The following is a 20,320-nucleotide window of genomic DNA, read 5'->3' as shown; positions in this document are numbered from 1 at the left end:
GGTGCTTTGGTTATAGGGCAGTTATGCCCCTTTGAGAGTATGCCAGTTCAGACAGCACAAAACTAACTGCTGGTGAAACACCAGTGAGTGTGACAGATCCTGTTACACAATGCTGGCCACTACTAAGCTTTTTTTTTCCTCTTTGATTAGAAGTAAGTATAGAAAGGAAATCAATTAGCTGGGCTTAGCAGCAGTCTGAGGAATTTACTGATAATTATAAAGTATCAATTTTTATAGTCTCTACTTTAGATAAAATAGTCACTTTGATTACAATCTGTATACATAATAGCATCTGAAAGCATTATTTAAATAGAGTTTATCCCAGCTCTTTCACTGTAGTTTTGCTGTCTGGTATCTCTAACCCTACATGTCACATGTCGATTAAGCACCCACTTATTAAATCTATTTTTCTTGAAGTAATCTTCGATCAAGTTTTTCTAAGCTATTATTTTTTTCTACTTCAAAGGATTCAAGACCAGAGATCAAAAGCTTTGGCATGCCACTCCTATATCAGTTAGTGATGTTGATTTTTTTATAATGGGTTGGAAGACCAGAAAGGAATTTCCTAAATACAACTATGAATTTAGAAGAATACCAAACTACAGAAAGTTAGATACAGTGTGCACGCTTATAATACCCACTGTACTTCTCAAGTATGAATATTATCAACTTAGTTCAATTCAAACATCAATGGAGTGTGTCAACTATGATGCAAGCACCTGGTGTCCCAATTAAAGGGCTTTTTCCCAGCCTGGTGAGGAACTCAAAAACTCATCTCTCAACCCTTCCCCTTCTTCCCATCAATACACACTAAAAGGTGAAATATTTCTCATAAAACCAAGCAAATCCAATCACAAAATAAAATGACATTTCAGAGGCTTCAAAATAAGCAATACCAAGTGAGGGCTTTTGAACCTCTAGAGTATCTGCTTTGAGAAAAGAGTGAATTTTCAATCCAGGCTTGAATTCAGTGAGGTGTCAAGTCAAATGGAGCCTACAAAGAAATTATCCATATTTTTCTGTATTCTGTTCATGAAATAAAACCAATTTAGTGTGTTAATTAGCAAAAAACCTTTCAAGAAAGCTTTAAAATTTTATACTAGGCAATGTAAATTAGAACCGTCACAATTTTATTCATTAATTATTCTAAACCTATTAATTACCCCTATAGCTAATGTTATATCTAAACATTAATTCCTTAAAATCACTTCAAGCTAGTCATTAAAGCTTCTACTGACAGAAGCCCAAGTTATCTTTTATATGGTAGCTAAAAAACCCTAACGTGTTACAGAATGCAACTGAACAGACCATATATAATTACTTTCAGTGTCAACACAAAATAACTCTTAAAAAACAGCATTCCTTTCCAATTAATATTTTGTAAACAAGTGCACATTTTTCATTTTCTCATAAAAGTAGTTTGAATATTATGATGCTGTATATTCTCTGACCTGTAAATCACATAATGCTACATTGTGGTTTGTACAGCAGTGTCTGTACAACTTACCTGCAAATTCCATTGTCTCTAACTCTTTTGTCATAGTTATTTTTTAGTTTCGTTCTTCCTCAAATAAATGTTTTAAAATTAAAATGCACAAAGACAGACTGAAGTTCAAAGCCAGAAAGTGGTTGAGGACATTCTTTAGAGGCAAGATGAAGGCAACATAAAAGTGAACAAGAATAAAAAATTAGCAAATTCTTACCTAAGAAGAGAAAACAGGTCAGAAGTTCCAGTGGGCCATTTTCCCATGCTACACTACGCTAGAGCACCAACATAAGATTCAGATATTTATTTTATTATCTTTATTTTGACAGGATTATGGAATGGATAACAGAGTTGAGAAAGAGATGACAAGCTGTTTCTCAGTGTTCCTTTTATTGTCTCTCAATGTAAATACTACTGCCTTTGGCTGAGCTTCATATTAATTTCTCTTTAGATACCCAACACTCTAAATGCTTGGGAAAGCTCAGTAAAAGCTACTAGAAAAGTACAGTCAAACCACTGGCACTGAGTAGTTCAACTACAATAACAAAAATTGCATCCTATCAGAAACAAAGGAACTTGCCAAAAATGAAGCACTACTCTCACATTTGAACAATAGACTACTTAGTGTAAGGCATATTCCATCCCATTTCACACAGCTACTGCTGAATTACATCTATTTGTTCTTCAGAACTGTTTGTCTTCTCAAGAGCTTTTGTTTTCCCCATATTTAACAGAGAGCAGCTTAATGCCAGTTCTCCTAAACATGAAACACGAACAGGGTTAGACAAGGGCTCTAACCACAAAACACTGTGTTCATCGAAATACGATATTTAAAAGAAGTCTCTCCAGTGTTAGGGCGAGGAGCTATAACTATCACCAGCGTATAAGCTGGCAGCAGCTGTGAACAGCTATTTAGGTCCCACGCGTAAATAGCTTTGTTCCAGAAGCATGGAGAATGTTAAAAGACAGCATCAAATTAAACACAACTTTTCTGGACTTTGGCTTCTTTTTGAGAAAGGCTGTGGAAATGGAGGAGGCCAGATGTCAGTGCACTACATTCCCAATGCTACAGGAGGAAAATGCCATCTCTTCCTATATGCTTTCCAGTTATTCTAGTTAGAATCATAGAATCATAGAATAGTTAGGGTTGGAAAGGACCTCAAGATCATCTAGTTCCAACCCCCCTGCCATGGGCAGGGACACCTCACACTAAACCATCTCACCCAAGGCTTCATCCAACCTGGCCTTGAACACCGCCAGGGATGGAGCACTCACAACCTCCCTGGGAAACCCATTCCAGTGTCTCACCACCCTAACAGGAAAGAATTTCCTCCTTAGATCCAATCTAAACTTCCCCTGTTTAAGTTTTAACCCGCTACCCCTTGTCCTGTCACTACAGCCCCTGATGAAGAGTCCCTCCCCAGCATCCCTGTTCTTTGTATCCACAATTATAAACAATATTACATAGCATTTAAAGTAGGAAGATTTTCTAAGAAGGCAGGAGAAGTGAAAGGTAAACCAAACAGTTTAACAAGCTTAGCTTGCAATAATACATCTTTGAATCAGGATTAATTGCTGTCAGCATGTCAGAAAAACAAGCTACTTTAAAAACAGATCTTAGCCATTAGGCTCTTTAACAGTGAGTATGAAAACTCACACTAAAAATGCAGGTAATTCTATGTTTTCAAGGCATAGCATCTCAATGAAGTGCAGGTCACAGTTACCTTGAGCCTATTAATATCTTTTGATTAATATCAGCCCAGCTTGACATTAAATATTTATCTGTAACTTCTTACAAAAGAGCTTTTCAGTAACAATGAAAAGTAATTATAGCTGTTAGCATAAAAGTTTGTATTAAAAGCTATAATATTATAAACATTTATATTTTATTAAATGCTTTCATAATATTTCTTTTTACATAATTGGGTTGCACACAAACACGCAAAGCTAGAGTCTCTACGTTCAGGCTCACCTTGGTCATTCTGCCCAAACAAGTGGCCAAATAATCCTGCTAAGACAACTTTGGAGGAACTATTTTCACAAAATGGTGTATGCTTCTCATTGGGAGATCTGAGATAACGCATCCCTCTGAGCATAGGAAGGAACAGGAGACCAACCCTGCAAGCATTTATGAATGCCTTTAAAGTTTTTACTGTAGGAGACATAACAAAGAGTTGTATGCACAATTCACCTTGCTTTTAAAGGGCCAAGAATATGGGAAAAGATGGAAAATTAGGCTGATGGTGAAAATGGCAATGATGCTTCTCACAGGTTGTAGGATGCAAGTTTTGATCTTGCGTACCTTCAGGGAGTGAGTTTTATTGCAGCGCATGATTACTTGTTGAAATACACAGTGAAAGGTGCATTTCATTGACGAATAATAACCTTTTCCTTTTGTTCTTCCTCCTTCTGTTCACAAAAATTGTTTTTTTTTCCTCCAGTGTAGCTATAAGATAGCAAACAGCTGTAGTAGCAGATTAAGCTGCTAACGTGACAGAGGTTAAAATGAAATATCACCACTTAATTTTGCACGCCAACACCAACAGCGCTTATGCATTAAGAAAAAAAGTAGGTTAAAAAGCCATCTTCTTAAGATGATTTGCTTACAACCAGCAATTTAGAGCAGAAACAAGATTCTAATACCCTATTCAAAGTAACAGCAAGTTGAAAGATAGTGCCTGCACAGGAGATTCAAACAGAGGTACCCATGTCTAAGTGTTCAGAAGTCAAACATTGCCCTGGTTGAAAAACTACCTACTGAGAAGTTGCACTGGTAATAAAACTACCCAAGCTGTATGCCAGGACCCTGGCAGAGTGTACTGCAAGGAAGACAAATTACACAGAAGGCTCAGTAAGCTCAGGGAAAGGATTGCTCTTAATGCCCCGGAATGTGCCTCGGCAGAATGCCCACGTCCGGCACCGCTGGCTGGAATCCAAGCAGATCCATTACCTTCCCTTTATACATCAGCTTACCACATGCCTCGCTGACACCACAGATATGCCTTTCCTCCTCCCCTTTATTTTTAACACAACTGAGACACACACTTCAGGCTATACCATGAAGAAGGATTTAAACCCAGTTTAACACTTGGTAAATTACTGCATTATCTTTCCAACTCTAATCTAATACTGTTTTTAAAACAAGCCAATTAAACTAATGATACAGTTCACACACGTGTTACACTAAACCAACTGTACTTGAATACCAAGTTATTTATACGTGAACCTTTTAAACACTCCATAAAACCAGTTATTTTGACTCATAAAATCAACTATTTTGACTCCAAGTCTCAGGAAAAAAAAAACAACAAACCCAAAACATAGTCCTTTAGGAAGTTCTTTGTAAACTGAGAGGACAGAGAAAAAACTTTCCTTTCAAAAGTGATTTGTTTTTTCTTCAGTTGTAAGTACTTGCTTTATCCAGTTACATCCCAATCAAGTTGAGGAACAGTATACCTTTTAAATTCTGTGCCTCTTGCTCTGGCCCTAAAAGATTCATATTTTTATCACAGATAAAAAATACCATAACAATTTAAACACTTTTACTAATTAAACACACTCTATTACTGACTTAAGCAGTAGGAATCTACCTAATATTGTCAAAACAGACATATTCTTACATTGTAGACTACAACCACCTGCTTTGTTTTCAGTGGGAAAAAAAAAAAACCAACCTAATTGAAAAAAAAACCAAAACCTTCTGCTAATTCTCCAGCAAATTTACTCCTACAGGAAAATCTGAGGCTTTCTGTACACAAATGCAGATGCCCAGGACTTCCTAACACAGTTGTTATGCTCAAGTGTGGCCTTGTGACTTTTAACAGAAGGCTGCTAAAATTCCATACCAAACCTGGCACGATGAACACAGCTATTCCCATGCTGATAATGAGAAGAAAAAACTAAATTGCAACATTACCTGCAAACACACCCACAAAAAAAGGGAGAAGCTTTTACTCCCCCAGCAAAACCCAATCCGGGCTTCATGGCTCACGTATCTGCTTGCTGCAGTGCAAGAGAACCCTGTCATTAACAACAATCTCAACATACAAGGTGCTGTAACTGACACAAAGATAATCCAAGTTTATATTTGCTAGGTAAATTATCTCCATGTAATGAAAACTTCCCTACCGTTTTAGCCCCCTCTTCTTCTTTAAACTTACAATTTTCTCTAGTTTTTAATGTGTGGGAAGTGATCCTTTCCCCATTTTCAGTCTGGAGAAATCTTAAAGGTCACTAGCCCTCAACTCCACAAAACAAGAAAATAAGCTATACAGAGCAAACACGCTGTAAGGAAAGGAGATAGCATATGAAGTTGATAACCAACTATGAATTCCACAAGATGAAATAAGTCATCAGGTTTTTACAGACGTTTTTCTATTATTAAAGGCTTGTTTTTCACTGTGGTAAGTAGTGCAACTTGGCATTTCAATAAAATTTCTTACCACGAGATTCATCATGAATCTTTACTGTAAGGGTGGTGAGGCACTGGAATGTGTTGCCCAGGGAAGCTGTGAATGCTCCATCCCTGGCAGTGTTCAAGGCCAGGTTTGATAGAGCCTTGGGTGACATGGTTTAGTGGGAGGTGCCCCTGCCCATGGCAGAGGGGTTGGAACTGGATGATCTTGAGGTCCTTTCCAACCCTAACTATTCTATGATTCTATGAATACTAGCAAATCATTCAATATTATTAAAGTCACATTACTGTTCATAATACTGAGAAAGTATCTCAGCTTTCACTGAAAAACTTCTAGCACATACAGTTCAGAAGTTTCAAACCTGGACATTCAAAACCAGTAAAAAGAATCCACATGATCTTAAACAAAATCCTTACATTTTCAGCCAGTACAATTTTAAGGCTTGATTTATGATTTCTGAACACTTATGACTACTGCATCACTCTACTATGAAGTGCAACTTAGTTTCTTGTCAAAACATTGTTTTACCATTAACAGGTTGGTTATAAATTTATAAGCAATTTACCTACCATATAAACCAGCAATTTAATGTCTTTGAATGTCAGATGTTTCATGGACACTTATTTTATGAATAATGAGAAATTAATTATGCTTTTGCATATATTTATTACATAAACTAACATTTCTTGAGACAACTACAATAACATAGGGTGCTTTCCCCAGTGCCTTATGCATATAATCAGTTCCAAAAATACAGTAGAGCAAATTCTAAGGGGAGAGGAGATCCACTTCCTCTCCTCTGCTTCCCCTACTATAAAAGTATTATATTAAGTAGAAATATTGCAGGACCAAAACTGAATAAAGGACATTTTTACTGCAAAAGCAGAAGAACTGCTTTTATGAACTGCCTATGGTATAAGTTTCTCATATTCAGCAAAATATCCCAGTATGAAAAATTATTCAGCTGATATATAGGCATAAGCTTTGCCAGCATGCTAACTTCAAATTCTGTTCTCTGCTTTTTGCAAAGTACGGCCTGCAGGACCAATACCCTATCCACAACCAAAAGCACATCACTGTTGTCTCACGGTTACCTCATCATAATCTGGTCATCATCAGTTGCTCATTATCTGTCTATTCAAAATTCACTGACAGAGAAGATGTAGTCTACAGCGTGGTGTAGTGACCGAAAGCTTATGTAATTTTCCCAGTTACAGCAGCTGGTCTAATACAGAATATTGGTGCTATCAACTTTGTTTTACCAAACACACTCACAGGGACACTAAATGGGTTAGAAGCATCCCTCAGGCATGCAGTGATGGGGAACTTGACCATCTCTATGTCTGAAATAACAAAACAGCAGTCCAGATATGACCTCCAGGATGATAAGGAACACTGTATGCATGAAGTGCAACACACTTCAAAGAACTACTGGCAATTTCTAAATCCATTTGTGGTGCTCTAGTCAGATCAACTGGGTATTTCTGATGGTCAGAAGCAGATGTACGTAACAGGAATTTATAGAGGTGATATGTGATCACACATGCTCTACTGAACCATATGGAAGGGTCTGATTCCATCATATTAACACCACATCCAAAATTTAATCTCTACAAAGCCTGGACCAGAGCCACTGTGTCTACTTCCCATTAACAGCCACTTTCTAACTCTGTATTCAAAGTCGAGCCCAGTCCAGCCTTTCTGCTTCAGCAATGGAGGGAGCAGAAGCAAGCACTGCTTCCTGCTGGCAAGTGGCAGTGCAGAGCAGTCCCTCACATGGAGTCTGCTGGTCCTGGAAGTGATGACTAGAGAGTGACGTAACCTGCAGGTTATGCAAAGGAGAGAAGACCCAGGACCATCTGCACAACTTCATACAGCAGTGTCTGCTGTAAGGAAGAGGTTCTGCAGAGAAGACTCCCAGACCTGTCAAAGACCTAATTAACAAGTAGAGGATGAAGGAACAAGAAAGATACCCTATTACTCCTACAACTAGAATATCACAAATGCTTCCCTCAAAGGATTCATCCATGTGATGACTCTTGGGATAATCACTCCCTGTTTGCTGTCCGTATGAGTACTCTGCGATACTGGAAGCGGTACCTCCTACCACTGCCACAGAGAATGAGTGCGCACTGCATAGAAAATGCTATCTGCAGTGAGACATTATATACTACTTTAAGAGTTTTACACCAAGGAATCTGACTATGAATTGCATTTTTTTTTTTTACAATGCATCTTGATCACATTGCTGTCATTTCAGAAGCAGTACTGTGGGGGAACCTCTTCAGCCCAAATTAGAAAATGAGGTACCCATGATAAACATACACTAAGCAGATGGCACATTAACAGTGAAAGTGCATTAGTTTTTACAGAGGTGTTCACATAAAGAATCCAGTATTCATTCAAAGTCTGTTCAATTAACACATGCAGCATTTCTGGTGCACCTGAACCTTTCAATTTTTCTTTATATTTTTCACTTTTGAGGCTGAAGAGAAGAAAATAAAGTTGAAGAATAACAATCAAACACCATTTGGAAATATGACATTGTCAGTTTTCCAAATTTAACAGCAGCTGGGAAAAAAAGTATGTCAGCAATTTCCTACAATGTTTTTCTGGGAGATTGAGTAGGAACATTCCATACAACAGGCATATTCAGAAAAAAAGAAACACTGTGTTCTAGGAAAAGTAATTTTATACGCTGTTTATTGCCCATGATGGTTCTTCAGCTAAGTTGAAAATACAAAGTTTTGAATAGATTTAAAAAATATCCAGAAACATAAGATTTTAATTAGCTTTTACTCATTTTGTTTTCCATGTTGAGTCCTTCCCAAGGTCACAGTCTAAATTCTGTTACTTATTTTTAGGTCTTCAGTACTCTTTGTCAAGAAAGTTGAGAGAGATCAAGAAACGCAAGCACAAATTTCTTTACGGAAGTGCTTAACCACAGCCCTATGTGAAAAAATGAACAACCATCCTTTCCTAGAAGGAGAAATACGGCACTAGTAACACACACACATGCAACAATCGCCAAGCTATAAAAAAACCCCACCACTCCAGCTCTGATATAATACAGTAAATTATTTACTTTGAATGGTAAATTATAATACACATTTTAACTGTATACCACAAAAAAACCCCATGATTAGTTATTATAAATTAACCCCAACATATTTTAAGATTTATTGAGAACTTTCCATATGGGAAAGTCTGGCTACATGCAAATGAAAAGAGTTCACAGAGCTTAAAAAACCCATCACTTAAGAATAAATAGCAGCATGCACTGCCAGATAACCTGCTCGAGGGTCAGAAGGAAATAATTTCATACAAAATAAGTCACAGCAAAAGAAATCATCTGCACATTGTAGAACTCATCCAACTGGGCATCAATGGAATCTGCATATTGTTTAAGTAGCTCTACTTCCGTCACTTAGTTGCTCCTTGCGTGCTGATAAACATCCCTCACCTAGCCACAGGATTTCTGTAGAATCAGAACATGAAAGGTTACATTTCTCCAACTGTAAACTTACTAGAACATGTGACCATGTCCACATTTTCTATATGGCTACTCTGCACCTAAACAAAGTAACTGTTATTATGCAGGATGGAGCCCTCCTTTCCAGGAGATTGATGAACTGGTGGGAAAGAAATGAATGAATTCCCTGTTTTGCTTTGCTTGTGTGTGAGGCTTTTTGCTTTGTCTATTAAACTGTCGTTATCTCAACCCACAAATCTTCTCACTTTTTGCTCACTTTGCAATTCTCTCCCCAAGTCCCACTGGGTGGGAGTGAGCAAGCAGCTGTATGGTGCTTAGCTGCTGGCTTAGGTTAAACCATGACAGCTCACTGCAAAAAGTAGAAAAGCTACTCTTCAGTAGAGATGTATCTCATAAAGAACAGTTACGCATTAAGAACCAGAAGTTCATCTAATGTGAACAACTAAACCAAGTATCAATTCTCCTCATTCATCTCCCTGTTGAAAAGTACAGATTTCATATTAATGCTTTACATTAGGTATAAGCAACCTAAATTGCTCTGGGATATGCTGGTTTCAAATTGATGCACGTTCTGTAGTGTTGTTTTTTGTCTTTTGAAGATTAGAATGTTTATTCCTCCTGTTTCACATCTTCAGCAGAAGCCTGTCATTTTTTATTTATTCCCAATTGCAGCAGTGATACTGCTGTATCCCCTTATGCCTAGAACCATCAAGCATATTTTTCAGTACAAAAGGGTGCCAGATGTTTTATCAATCAACTTTACTGCGTTCCTAAGAACCATATTCTAATGTGTTCCCCTCACAAAAACGAGCAAGGGAAAACATTTCATTTTGTGACAATTCCAGACTACTGAGACCACTAGATCACTTTGCATTCAAACTATTTAAGGTTACAAAGTAAAGGTAAAAAGCACTGTCTTAGTCTCCAAGCTAAGTATTATTTGATTTTGCATTTCCTTAAAAAACAAACTACCAAAGAAGTCCACGGTTGCTTCAAAAACAAACCTAGTGAGAACTAGTACAAAAGCTGTACTGTAGCCCCAAACTAATTCTTCTGTTAGTTATGGCATTAAGCTCTGGTGCCTTATAATTTTCAAAGTTTTAGAAAAGAAGAAGCAGGTGGTCAAATAACATGGTCGATATGTAACCATGAAGACTTTTGTACTGAAAAACAAAGTTCACTTTGACAGTTTTGAGAGAATGTAATACAATTACCAAGTCCATTTCACCACAGTGAGCAATATGACAGTACAGAACTTTCCACTTTTCTCTTTGGCAAGATTTCATATTGGCATGTGCACAAAGTCAAGTTCAAAGCTCAGCCTGACTTGGCAGCACACAGCCCTCTGCCTCTCACAGGGCCACCAGAAGGAGCCTTTGATGGAACTTCAGGCAGAATTCATCCTTTAAATTCTCAGCACATCTGACAATTTAGATAGGTTAGAGATGTTTAAAATAAATGCCATAACTTTATTATTAACGCAGTATTTTATTTTTTTTTACTGCATCCACACAGTCTGTATGTGAAGTATAGTTTATATATATGCATACTACTATATACTTACTAATATATAAAGTATAAATTCACATTATAGATGTGTATATGTATGTAAACCTATGATATAGCTTGATATGCAGTTCAATGTATTTTATTTTAATATTGCATTATAATTTAGTAATAGATTATCAATATAATATGGTAGCATCTCAAGTAATACGCCTTATCAAATAAAATAATTACTTTAAAAAAAGGCAAGATTAAGGAAAAAAGTATTTCCGTAAACACTGATTTCCTTAATTTCATATACATTTTTCATATATACTAGATTTAGTCTCTGCAGTTTTTGCAGGCAGACAAAGGAGTTTCTCCACTCATTTGGCAAAAGAGCAGGGAAGATATCAGGGCTGATAATATTTATTAGCTACATCTGCTGTAACTGCTTTTTATAGACTCCATCAGCGCAAGACAGTCGCTCTTGAAATTTCTCCTATCCTGAAAGGGACACAAACACCTTGAGGAACTACTTTAAATGCTGTTTAGTGTTTAAAGCTGACAAGACTCCACTCTCTTGTCTTTCAGTTCACAGTCTAGTAAAAAACCTTCATGAGTAGCAGTAAGGGGATATAGCCTATTACATGTATTCTGAATGAGCATTTCACAGTTTCATCTGTCATTTATCTGTGACAGTTATTTATCCTTAATGGTTATTTTAGCTAGTGTCTCTCTGGAATATTATTCAAACAAAATTAAGCCTAGTTATATTAAGTAATCTTATAATAGGAACCTCAGTAAAAAGAAAATTAGACAACATTACAATGTATCAAAATTTAGTGACCTAAAAGTACCCAATGCAGAAAACAGGAGATGAAATAAACAGACCTAGTGCTATTGTTACAGCTATTACCAGTGAAGTGGGTATTAAATTTTCTTCACAGCACAAATTAAAGTAGATTCGAAGTTATTTCTTTTTCTGGCTACCTTATATTTCCAAGATGATGACCCACTTGTCATGAATAGCCACATTCAGCAAGCCACAGTCTTTACACAAATGTCTGCAAGGAAGTGTAATACGGAGCAGTTGTGCTAGTCCAGCAAACAAATTTGAAAAACAGTACAAAACAGCAGCAATGGGAGAACAGATGCTACTGTTTGTACATAACATATTATTTCTTATTAAAAAAGACTAATTCCTGCTCTGTTCAAAGTTTTTGTTTTGTTTGATTTATTTTTTTTGTTTCTAAAACAAAACAACCCAGAGATTCCATCTAAACAACCAGATAAAAAAAGATACATTATGATATCTGTTTGAAACCATCTAGATTATTTACTGGAGAAAGTCTCATATCCCAAGTAAATAAATAATAGATCTTCTCTGGGATCTTTGTGGATCTTTGTCAAAAATCAGAATATTATTTTGGCAATTATTTCTATTCAAAAGAGTATTCTTTTGATTTTCAGGCAAATTATTATCTGTTTATGTTTGTCCACTAACAAAAACAGCCAAAGACTCTTAAACACTAACCTTTTATTACACTGCAATTAAAACAATAGCTAAAACCACAACAAAACCATGCAGCTTAACTCACCCCATCTGTCCACATGTATCAAAATGCCTACAAAGAATGTTAGTTATATTTTATTTAATCACTGAAGTCATATAACAAGATAGAATTCAAGCAAAAGGTGACAGACCAGATGAAAGATAGGGGTCAAGGTTAAAATTTAACTAAGACTACATTTGACATCATGTTGTTTTAGTATCAGTGAAGACACCTGCACAAAGAATCTCCATGCACACAGAGAAGGGAATAAATGTAAATATTTTCAAAGCCAAAAATTTCAGGATATAAATATCTCACATTTAAAAAGCCGACAGTGATAGTGTATATTTAAAGTTTAGAAAAAAATGCACATCCATAAGTAATATTTAAGTCTATAATTAATTATAACATCATGGTCCTACAGATTCCATACTCTCAATACTACATTCTATTTTAGGCATATAACATGACAATGCCTGTATGTCACCAATGCTGAGAATGATGTTTGTGATATATTTAATATCTCAGTTATTGATTTAGACTGCTTGGTAGATACCTGATACATGCAGTATTTCCATAACAAAGTGAAATACAGAATTAAACAAGAGGTAGCTAAGGTTACCCTGGTTGGCTGCACAAGAGGAACAGTTTCAGAAATACTGAAGTATATTTAGGAAAAAGAAAAAAGATTAGGGTAGGCTGAGCTGCAAATCTAATTACAAAGGGCTCTTCTTGCAGGGCAGATTCATATTTATTGATGCTTAAGAAGTGGAGGAATGTTGTTTAAAAATGTATTTTTGAATTTTCATAATATTTTGGGACTGTTAATTGAAACTCATTCATTCTAGATGAATCAGGAGGCAACAATATTATGAAGACATTTAAATGCACAGAACCAAACTGATTATATTGTCATACTTCAATTTGCTTCTAAGAAGGATGGTAATGGAAAAACTTAACAGGAATTTATTCATATGATATACCAGAGTTAGAAGGCATATGCATGAACTGTCTTTAACTGTCTCTTTCGTAGCCATAGACTATCAATATCTCAGTCATGTAATAAAAAATTGACTACCCATTTTCCGCTCAAAACCAGGCAGTATATAATGCATCTGCCTACAGAGCTTACTGCCTTGTCATGACCTAAGATAACACTTTTTGTAATATTTATTGAGACAGTAAAAATAGCGGTGAAGCAACAGCAGGACGTAAACCATGAAGTTGGCAGAGGGATGCTACCACATGGCTACTGCTCACTGCACCTCAGTAAAAAAACATCACGGGTTGAAGGCACCTTGAATGAAACTGAGTCCCCACAAAGGCTGCCAGTTTGCAGATTCTTCAGTGGGAAGAAGATTTGAAGGCACCATCTTGCAGATGGCTGAAGGTCCCAACCTGAAGATGCAGCGAGGAATCCTCTAACATTTTTCCACGTGTGCTACAATCAGGACAGAAATCCAAGGCTGTGCAGGGGATCACTGCCTGGCTCCATGCACCGCACCCTGGTCTGCTCCATACAGCGCAATATGTTCTGCCACACAGAGAGAACAACTCTCAGCAGCAAAACAAGATGCAAGAAAATAGAAAGACAACATTTTAAGGATGAGACAAGATAAAGCAGGGGATAGATTAAAAAAAAAAAAAAAACAAAAAAGTATAGCCCTTAAAGATGTTCCAACCTACAACAGCAAAGTAATTTTAATGATTTTTACATAATCTTGTTTTAATACATAGATTTTAAGCATTAATGATGTGACCATGTGGCCAGGTTTGCACCAGCTGAATTCAAATATGAGGCTTCTCTGAGGTCTGCAAGCTACCACAGAGTCACATGTTTGATGTGGATTAAAAACATTTGCATTAAGTTTCAAAAACCTGTTAAAACATTACGCTGCAGACTTTTATACATGCTTAATTTTAGTTTGTCAGCATCCTAGTAATCTATTGCATACGCTGCTACAGCTGCCTTCTCAATTAATTTCTGATAGAATAAAGACTCAGACATGAACACTTTAAAATATTACTTAAGACACAAAATCTATTTTAGAATCTTTGATCCAACAAAAGTGGACAACTTTTTTCTTTTTATGACACAGTAAGAACAAGAATCTTCTGTATACTTCTCAGATTAGACTGTAAGTATTCTTTCTGGTTTTATTTTAGAACCACAGTTCTCCCTCAAGGCAATTCCATACATGATTACAAATCCTTATGCAATTTCATTCCAGGCTCTATATTTATCAAAACACTTAATCTTAATAGCAATGTTCTTTCCTCAGCATGAACCAGGCTTTTAAAACAGACTACAAAGAGACCCCCACATATAGTCCCATTCTAACAAGATTTGCTAATGTCTTCACAATTTCAAACACACATAACTCATGGATTCAATAGTTCCTACAAAGACATACACTGTTTTTTTTATATTTGGTGACCAAACTCAAATTCCACATATATACTTTCTATCTGCCAAGACCAAAAATCCTTCACATGCAGTTATTATGCACAGCTTGCCTAACTATTATCATCTATTACAAAAAATATTCAGAAATATAGAGTGTGAAAGTGTGGGCTAGAAGTAGTACGAGCATAATCAAAGTCATTAAGTGGTCCTGGATACAAAGGACGAGTAAAAATCCACCAAAATCCCACAGCTACCCACTTCTTCCTTCCACTGCTCTGAAGAAGCTGCTTCAAATGATCTAAACAAAATGCTGGTTTTGACATGCACTCAGCTCATTACATCTGTTTTAGAAGCATATGTATTTTACATGTTTATGCCATAAGCTACAAATCACTAAACCTGTAACACACTTATATTAGACATTATTTTGCAAATCATCTACTGATTCAGGCTGGAAATTTTATCTGAGTGAAAACTATGCAAAATACACCACAACTTGTCTAAAACAATTATATCTCAGTACTCATCTCTTTGGAGACACAGTGCACATTTCAAAGTGTCACCAAGAAACACAGACAGAACTTTATAAACCAGTTTTATCAACTTCCAAGTCTGGGAGTCCAGAGACGTCTTCCAAACTCCTGATAAACTTAAGAGTTATATTTAATTTAAGCACTCTCCCTAGATTATCCTATGAACTGTGGCACTGAGTTCTACAGAGTCCTAGGAATTATAAAGAGGCCCTCCAAGTATATTATTTTCCCTTTTCCATAGTGGCAGAACCAAGCTGGTCTTCCCCGAACAAACAGGTGTTTAGGGAATCCTTTACAGTACTTTGGTTTCTTTAAACAGTTTAAGGCAGTAGTTACAAAATAATTTTTTCTGGTGGTTACACATGTAGCCCTGGAAAACTGAGAGCACTGAACAGGTTGCCCAGGGGGGTTGTGGAGTCTCCTACCTTGGAGATATTCAAGGCCCGCCTGGACAAGTTCCTGTGTGATGTACTCTAGGTTACCCTGCTCTTGCAGGGGGGTTGGACTAGATGATCTTTTGAGGTCCCTTCCAACGCTTGAGATTCTGTGATTCTGTGATCCTGTGATCTAAGCTCTAGTTTCAATCATTAGAAGTATTTTACTCTTAGTTGTTTGGAATAACAGTTTCCTTATCATTATAACACACACAGTTACCACTATGTGCGTTTTACCTTTGCTTCTCTTAAGAATCATTAACATTGGAAAATGGTGAAACATACAATATTTAAGACCTCCAGGACAGGAATAAAGACTCCTATCTGTAAGAACTGTAGCACATTGCTGATACAACACTGCAGTAGTAGAAAAGCTAAGATAAAGGGAACCAAGTTCACTGCAATCATGTAACAGAATGTACCAACAAGAAGAGACAAAAAATGCTGCTAGTAAAACATGTTTTCCTCTCTACTTTTAAGCAGTATCAAATTTTAAGTACCAACTAATGCTCCCGCAACCACAGAAAAAGAGTGCTGAAAAAAAAAAAATATTTGCATTTATCAGCAAACAGAAAAGACTTTGCACATGAATAACTTCATGTAAGTGCTAGTAACAACTCCAGTCAGTCTCATTTGGAAAACAGTGACTTAGAGCAAAATGTGACACTCTGCAGGGATGGCAACTTTTCAGTGGTGAATCAAACTATGTCTTCTTTCTGAAGCTAGTGACTAAACATATCCATAAAAAACTCAGCAGGGGCAGGAGATGATGCCTTTGGCAGCCTGATGCTTCTCAGTTTCCTTATCATTTGCAGTTTGTGAGCATACGAGATCGATGCTATGATCCTAGGTTACAAATTCCATTGGAGTGGGGACGCAGGAGTCATTGCCTCTCGTAAAATGAGAGCCTCCCAATGTGTGCCATTTCAAATTCACTTGTGCGGTCTTTGACAATCAGGCACTTGATTCTTGACCTTGATAAAGGGAACCTAACTGACTGCAAAGCTGACTAGTGATAAACAGCACACTTTAACCAAATAATTCCAACAGCTTTAGGCCATATAGTGCCACATTAATATTGCAACCTGCAAATTCCAGGATAATAAAGACACAGTAGACAATACTGTAAGTCTGATCAAGGTTACAAATCATATGCCATTGTGGCATTTGAATTACACTACTAACAAAGAAAAGCAGCCTGTATAGTATAACTGCAGTGTGTAGTGCAGTTTGTAAATTTTTAACCTCTCTGTGTTGGTTTGAGTAACAACAGAAACATTTTAAGTGAAATTCAACATAAATCTTCATTCTAAGTTATTGGTAGAACAAAAGCTCTTACACACTGCCAACCCCTTTATACAAGCTGACCAGTTCATTTCATAAAAAAAAAAAAATAAAATATCCTCCCCCTAAAAAAAAAAAATAATAAAAAAAATTTAAAAAAAAAATTTAGGTTTTCCCAGCACAAGCTGTACCTGGTCTAGGATACTGTCAGTGCAGCTTCACTGGTAAATAACAAGTGCAGAGAGAACTAAAACATTATATCCATAAAAAAAAACAAACAAACCAACAACAACACAACAACAAAGGATTATGTTAATTGTGCTATAAAATCTTTGTACAGTAGAGAGTTATAATCAGCACTAAGGAATTATTCCAATACATATTAGTTGCATATTCTAAACAGTAGATCAGCAAATAGAGAATGAAATAAGTTCATAAAGCACTTGCTGAAACTCTAACAGACAGTATGAAAGATTACATCTGAGGTAATCTTACACTAAATTTAGAAAGTTTAATTATTAATATGCTACTCGCTTAATGTAAGTTCTCAGGACACACAATGGCAGTGAAAATGTTGATAAACAATTGGGCCAGAAAAAGTTTAGAAAACCTCCCAAACCCGAAAATTTGTTGCCAGAATAAACAACAATTATATTAGAAAACAGTAACCAAACATAAGCAACTACAAATTAAAACAGACACTACCCATACAACTCACAAAAAGAAAACAGATTAACTGAACCTGCAGGACACCTGGTTCTGAAAAGACCTGTAGGGAGGCTGGACTTCATTCACTCTGAGCAAAAGTCAGAAGTGCCAACAACCAGTATGAGTGGGATTAAACCAACTGCAGCAGTACATGAGGACTGGGATTAAATAGAGATATAAGATCCTAGGTGCCAAAGGTATCAGTCTTTGATTTTAAAATAATTAAAAGCTTTAGAAGAGAAGACTAAATACTGAATTTACAGAACTTTACCTTCACAGTGTTGTTTGCCAGCTTCAACAGTAAATCATACCTCAAAAAGTTGTCTAAAAAGGAATAGCTGAAAAATTTATATTTTGATAGAAACTAGTTTTATTGAGACTAACAGAAAATTAAAATAGAGTTATCAACTTCAACTACTTAAGCTAAACAAGCAGCAAGTACTTAAAACGAAGACTTCGCTGAAAAACATCACATAACATAATATTCTGCTGGCTCTTTACAGCATTGAGGTACATTGTCACTTTGTCAGCTTCACTTTGTCAACTATTTTAAGTAATTACAACCTATTTCGCAGCAATTAATTCCCATGGATTTAGATGGGAAACCAGGAAGCGCTGTAGCATAATCTCACTGCATTCTCAAGAGCAAATGCTAGGCCTGGTTGATGTATATGGTACATGTATAAATAGTTCCACTACATATTCCATTATTTCCACAATGATAATGAAAATTATGTTGCTTAATTTCAAATAGTTGCTTTAACCTACATTATGTATCTATGCTGCAAACATTTCCCCTACATAATATACTGCAACATGAACAACCAGTTCAGAATTGGTTGCCAGTAAAATCAAAAGCAAGGATGCTTAAGATTGGTTATAACAAAAACGAGTTAACAATAGAATGTAAAGTTATCCACTGTCCGAATGTGAAAAGCATCTCCATTTAACTGCACAAGCTCTGAACTGAACAAATATCATTTCAAAACATGAGATGAATGCGATGTGCCTGTTTCAGCACTCTGTTTTGCTTTTGAGTATTTCCTGTTTCTGTCAATAAAAAGCTACAAGGAGCACCTAAACTTCTTAAATGACTCACAGCATCCTACTTTGGCTCTGTTGCTCTATCCCTCACAGCTTTTACAATCCAGTTCCTTCCACTTTCAGTTTATTTGCCTTAGTGTTACACTGTGCACAGCCAGTTCTTAGGTAGCTTAAAAAACTCAATACATTAATTGCAGCAACATGGAGTACAAAACATATGGAGAACTTTTGTGTGTAACTATGACAGCATCTCCAACAGTCATTTTACCAGACAAGGAAGAAGCTTAAATTGAATAAACTACTTAACATTGGCAGAGTCCAGCAATTTATTATCTCAAAAAATTAATTAAATAAGCTGTAGAGTTTTGGACTTCCCCAGAGAATTCAAAAGTATATCTGTAGGACTGTCCATGCATTACATGGAAGCTACTTCATGAATACATCAGCAGCAGTATTAGATTGCTTCACTCACCACCCTTTAAAAGTGATTATTTCCTACATTGAACACTTTTTATGTATACCTACATATACACCTACTTATGCAAGAGTTCCATACACATATGAAATTGCTCTCAACAACACGACTTTTTAAACATAACACAATGCTTAAAAAAAAAAAATCACATAACTGAATGTAAAATCATATTCTGTTGGCTCTTTAGAGCAAAGATATATGTTTCCAGTAGGATTACTAGTGAAATAACAGATGCCTTCTCCCACTATGACCTGTATACAGGAAACCAGAACAGAAAAACATGCTATCCAAGAAATCAGAAGTAATAGTTAACCTATTTAGAAACACGCTTATTTTAAAAAATGACGTTTCCTAAGAAGATGCAGCTTAGAAATTCCACAATTGAGACTGCAATACAAAAAAATACAATTATTCTTGCTCCTGACTGAAGAATGAAGATTGATATTTATGTCTGTAGTTCAGCTTATTCAGTATGTTCAGACATGACACTGAAGCACACAAACAGTTGAACACTTCCATAATTTCATAAACATAAGTAGATGGATGGTACTGCAAGCATACGCTGACCTCTTCCCCCATATCACCAAAACTCTGGCCTGAAAACATTTAGTTCTTCCAGTCTTGAAATACCTGACCAACTTTAATTGGCAGTAACAACTTTTCTGAAGGAAGAACAGAAAAATGTTCATGACCTCCATAAAAACAATAAAGTTGGGAAGCATAACTGTGTTTCGAACTTGGGAAGATTATATTGCAAATAATGAGCATCTGTCCTTGAACATACCCTTCTAAGTGTGCACTGATGCTCCAAAGCAAACTACACGTTAACATCCAGAGCACAGCATTTTGAATGTACTAGGAGAAAATCATCCTGTTATGTGTGATGCATTTCAAACAAAGTACGAGATATAAACGCACTATTCTTGTGAAGTACTCTTTTTTTAAGGGGGAAAAAGGTGCTCAACTGACTAACAACACCTGACGTGCAGACCAGACATTA

General features: G+C 36.3%; 1 protein-coding gene across 1 annotated transcript in view; it reads right to left on the bottom strand.

Moving 5' to 3' along the window:
* MICU2 (mitochondrial calcium uptake 2) overlaps positions 1–20,320 on the bottom strand; it is a 146,911-nt gene that overhangs the window by 125,590 nt on the left and 1,001 nt on the right. The gene's annotated exons all lie outside the window — the stretch shown is intronic.

The sequence above is a fragment of the Lathamus discolor genome, chromosome 4 (assembly GCF_037157495.1).
Source record: "Lathamus discolor isolate bLatDis1 chromosome 4, bLatDis1.hap1, whole genome shotgun sequence".
NCBI lineage: Eukaryota > Metazoa > Chordata > Aves > Psittaciformes > Psittacidae > Lathamus > Lathamus discolor.
Note: the sequence above shows the minus strand (reverse complement) of the source record. Positions and strands in the feature narration are given on the sequence as shown.